A 5,576-nucleotide genomic window follows, 5' to 3' on the forward strand; every position below is an offset into this window, starting at 1 on the left:
CTTTTTAATTTAACCGTGTATATAATTTTTAATTTTTTAAGAAGTTTAAAATATTATAATTGATATATCTAAACTTAAGTAAAAATTTTAAATTATGAATATTTAAACATATTAAATTTTCAAAATAACACAAACAAGTTATATTGTATAACGAGTTATATGATATGACAGGGTTGAATTGATAATACTAAAAAGTAAATATCATTTACACGATACTTCAATATGGGTTAAATCTTCATTTTACTATTTTAACAACACCAATATAAAATATATCGAATCAAACTGATATAATTAAGATTGTGTTAAACAAAAAAATTTGTACGGTATACTGCAGATTATATACTAAATCAATTAACAAAAAATCTATATATACAAAATTAATATTAAAATAATACATTAATAGAAAAGAAAAATAAAAATTTATCAATGCGGTATACCTCAGATTATAATCTAGTTATAAACTTATATATAGCTTAATTAAAAAAAATATATGTGATTTAAGAAGATGTATATTGCACTTATATATATATATAACTTAATTAAATAACCAAAATAAAGATAGGTATAGCGGTAATTGAAGGGGACAGCTGCTTAAAACATGATTCTACGATTAAAGGCGGTCCATGAGTATAATTTGGAGTCGACGGCCTATTTCCCCACCAGAACTATTGTATCGAGCCAGATAGAGACCCGTTCTTTACCCCCGGTCTATATGTCCCCGAAAAAAAAAGTTCAATGCCAGTTTCCCCCCGAATTAAAAGTTCAAAGCTATATCTCCCCGAGTTTATTCTTCTACATCAATTAACCCATAATCGTGGTTTGGGATTGGTTTACTATTTACCTAACCGATAAAGAAAAAACTAACCTTGCTTTATACCAAAACAAACCCGATTTCGACCCGATATACCTCGATTTTATTATCCATTATCACCCAAATCCCTAAAACAAAAAATCCCAAATTCGCGAAGAACCCTAGAGCGAAGAACCCCTAGAGATTGAAAACCCAAATTCGAAGCTTAGATTCCCTAGGGAAGACATCGTTATGTCGATTGTCGTTCCAGATGCAGAGTTTGGAGGAGATTTCGATGAAAGAAGCCATTGACAGAGATGAATTTCACATCGACCAGTTGGTCAACGAGTTCGTCGACGAACCACCGGTCCGCCATGATGTGTATCCGGAGAGTGATACTGAAGAAAACGGGTGACGGAGAAGAGCCAGTTCATACACATATCAGGCGCGGTGATGGGCATTTGTACGATAAGCAAAACATTCTTCAGTTGGTGTCGCTTTCAAAGAGGCAGTGACGGACTATGTTCTTCGAACTGGAAACAATCTGAAGCAATACAAGTATGATAAAGATAAAATTGGCTTCATATGTGTTGGTTGTAATGGAGTTGATGGATCAAAGTGTGAGTGGAAGGTATAATGCCGCGATTTTGCCAAGTGATAACATGTGGAGGATTAGAAAGTTTAATGATAAGCATAGCTGTATTCCTAATGGAGAATGTGAGATGTTTAAGGTGAATCATAGCTAGGTTGTTTCTTGATAAGATTAGAGATAATCCTGAGTACTTCATGCCAATGAAAATGGAAGAAATCATAAAGGAACGGTGGAAGATCAGTGTCACTAGGCATCAGTGTCAGGCGGCTAGAAAGAAGGCACTTAGGTGGATTGAGAAGGAGTATGATGAACAGTTTGCTAGATTAAGAGATTATGCTGCTGAGATATTAGAATCAAACAAGGATTCACATGTAGAGGTTGAATGTGTGACGACTGATGATGGGAAAGACATGTTCGATAGGGTTCTATGTTTGTTTTGACAACATAAGAAGAACATGGAAAGAGACTTGTAGGCCTCTAATAGGAATGGATGGTTGCTTCTTAAAGAAATAAGGTCAAGGGACAGCTTCTGGTAGCTTTAGGTAGGGATGCTAACAATGGTATTTATCCAATAGCATGGGGGGTTGTAAAAGTTGAGAACACCGACAATTGGACTTGGTTTATGAAGCATTTGAAGACTGACCTTGGACTAAATGATGGTGACGGCTTCATTTTGGTCTCTGATAGGCAAAAGGTAAGTCGTATTTATCATGGTATGTAACTGATTTTGATTGTGTCTTTTGTTTATGCTACCTTTAAATGATTATTCTTATTTTGTAGGGATTGATCAAAGCTGTTCAGCTGGAATTACCAAAGATGGAGCATCGAATGTGTGTACAACACATCTACGGGAACTTGAAGAAGCATCATGGAAATAAAACACGGATGAAGCCACTTTTGTGGGATTTGGCTTGGTCTTACAATGAGGCGGATTATAAGCGGCACTTGGAGAGGATCTTTTGTTATGATACTGGTGTATACAATGATTGTCATGAGGACAAATCCAAAAAACTGGTGCAGGGCATTCCACAAGATTGGGAGTTATTGTGAAGATGTTGATAATAACCCCACAGAGTCTTTTAACAGCTCCATTAACAAGGCAAGGGAGAAACCTTTTATTGCTATGCTAGAGACAATCAGACGACTTGCAATGGTGAGGATTGCCAAACGGTCTGCAGAATCTCATTCTCACACAGGTAATTTCATTTCAATGATTTTTTTAGTATTAGCAATAGTTTGCTTGTTTCCAGGGTTTAAAGAACATAATGAATGCGTATGCTTGTTTGTTTGCAGGGATTTGTACTCCATATGTTGCATTGTTTCTAGCTAAAGAGCATAAGTATGCATCTGAGTCGAAGGTTAACTCAAGCACAAATGGAGCATATGAAGTAACTCATGGTTTAGATAAACATAGAGGTCTGTCTTAAGAAGATGGTTTGTTCCTGCATGAAGTGGCAGATATGTGGCATCCCATGTGAACATGCCTATGCAGTCATCATCGAGAAAACACTTGTAGCCGAGGACTATGTCTGTCAATGGTTCCGGACAGCTATGTGGAAAAGAAACTACACCGAAGGGCTTGGTTCCACAGAGAGGTCCAAGGTTTTGGCCTGAGACAAATGCCCCTAATGTGTGTATACCAGATTCTGAAGATGAAGATGATGAAGATCAAGATCAAGATAAAGGTAAGAAGAAGAAGAAAAAGCCTGACAAAAAAAGGAAGAAGGGTGCCAATGAGTCGCCAACTAAGAAGAAAACCAAAGGAGAGAAAAGAATCATGCATTGTGGCATTTGTGGAGAAGCAAATCATAATTCTAGGTTTCACAAGAAAGAGTTTGCCAAGGTGAATGTATTTTCCTTTTCATGGTTTCAGTTTATGGAGTTTGTTTTGGTTTACTAATGTTACAATGTTTTAAATTTTGTTTTGCAGCCAAGTCAAGGGGAACCAAGTCAAGGTTCACTCACTCAAGCTTAATCAAGTAGCTAAGTAGAAATAGGGTTCTAATTTTGTGGTTGCCTCAATGTATTTTCGACCACATAGACTTGTAATTCCCTATGTCTTTTGTCTTTTGTCAAAACTTGCTAGTGATGTCTTTTGGTGAATGTTATATGAACGGCTATGTGACTGATCATAATTCTGAAATTTAACTTCTCATTCTCATTACCACAACATTGTCTTCATAGCAAAAACAAACTAACAACAAACTAACAACAAACTAACAACAAACTAACAACCAATTGTCTTCATAGCAACAACAAACTAACAACAACACTGAATCTCTTGTCAACCTAGTAGCTTACTGAGTCCAATCATAATCATACATAAGAAGACTATGATAAGCATCATTTTCTTATTGCTTGATTTGGCTTCATCCAAAGCATCTTCAACCTTCTCAAATATCTCCTTCTCCATCTTCTCATAAACCATCTTATCCATCTCAACCTCTCTGTTCTGATCTCTTTCAGCTGCTTCTCAAGTTCAACAGTCTTTGCATTTAATGTATCTACCTCATTGACAAAAGTCTTCATCAACCCATTTGAATGTGTGTCATCGTTTCTAAGCTGCAACAACCCCAAATGTTATACACGAAATTAGAAAAACAAATCAAAAAACATTTAAAAACAGTTACCTTATTGGCTACTGCAAACCCACACCGAAAATATCTCCGGTACGGATTCGAATCGGACTTCGATGTCAAAGCCATGATTCCCTCCCCGCACCAACATCTCTTTGGCACACCGATAACCCTTCCTCTTGCACGGAACTTGATTCGGTGGAATTTGTTGATACATTACTCATTGTATTACTCGAGTTCGTGAAAGAAGAAGCAAATTCAAGAAGAAGAAGCAAATTCAAGAAGAAGAATCGATTATGCAAGAAGTTAAAATTGATTTTAGGTTTTATTTAGGGATTTTGGGTTTTATGATAAACGGGTCGGGTTTGGTGGAGGAATTGGTTCAACAATTGGTTTATTTTTGGGACATATATGGTTTGGTCTCGGGTTTAGACATTATACCCCTACAATCAAAACTCGGGGGAGATATAGCTTTTGAACTTTTAATTCGGGGGGAAAATGGCATTGAACTTTTTTTTCGGGGACATATAGACCGGGAGTAAAGAACGGGCTCTATCTGGCTCGATACAATAGTTCTGGTGGGGAAATAGGCCGTCGGCCCGTATAATTTGCTTTCAAAACGCAAAACTTTTTATTTTTTTTTTAAACGCGAAAAGTTAATGAGTTTGTTGAAATGGTGGACCCACATGTGGTTTTCTTATTTTTTGTCAATTCTGCTTTTCTCTATGTCACCACTCACGCCCTCAGTAATAAAGATAGAAACAACTTTCCAAGAAAATTCACTTCAAAATATATTTCGACATATCTCTGGTAATACTAATAAAATACTTTGTAACCAGCGTTAATAATTTTGGGTTTTTAACTTACATATAATATCGGCTCTATGATATGAGTATATTTTATCTACGGCATAAGAAAACAGGAACCAACATGTATGTTCTGGTAATTAGTTTAATCAGATCCATACATGACCTAAAACCTAAATGCATGTTTTAAAAAAGAAAAAAAAAAACATTTCGAGTCTAACTACTGTAGATTCTATGTATCTGAACAAAAATTATGCTTCTAAACTGAATTTGTAGGCATTGTTTTGGGGCCGAACGATCAAACTTTTCGTAAGCAACTACAACCTTAACCCATGTCTAAATTAGTATAAGATTTTCATCAGACTAATTGAGTTTCAATTCAAAATGAAACATTGTAATATTTTGGTCGAGCATTATTTTTGCATGTTTCTAGAATTGAACCCATAATACACCACTATATATATTTTTCTTTTATTTATATCTATAATTTTGTGATTTTATATTATAATTGATTAAGTTTCTTTGTAATTTTGTGTAGATATTTCTATAACAAAATCGTAATTAAGAAAGATAAGATATTAAGGTTAACATTTCGATTAGATTTTATAACAAATATTCATCCAAGTTTAATATTTATTCAAATAGCAAAAGATTAATTATCCAAATTTTATAAATAAAATGTTAAAATACAAAATGTACTTAAAAATGTTAATATAGATGGAATGAAATTTGAACTCATAATTGTCTTAAGATTGATGATTTGCTTCTGGAAATATGTGCACATGTAATGCAACGGTTTGAATGCCTATAAT

General features: G+C 34.8%; 1 pseudogene; it reads left to right on the forward strand.

Annotated features, from left to right (window-relative positions):
* The first annotated feature begins 1,042 nt into the window (after positions 1-1,042).
* LOC104759592 (uncharacterized) lies at positions 1,043-3,369 on the forward strand (annotated as a pseudogene).
* Positions 3,370-5,576: the final 2,207 nt, after the last annotated feature.

The sequence above is a fragment of the Camelina sativa genome, chromosome 17 (assembly GCF_030686135.1).
Source record: "Camelina sativa cultivar CO46 ecotype springtype chromosome 17, ASM3068613v1".
NCBI lineage: Eukaryota > Viridiplantae > Streptophyta > Magnoliopsida > Brassicales > Brassicaceae > Camelina > Camelina sativa.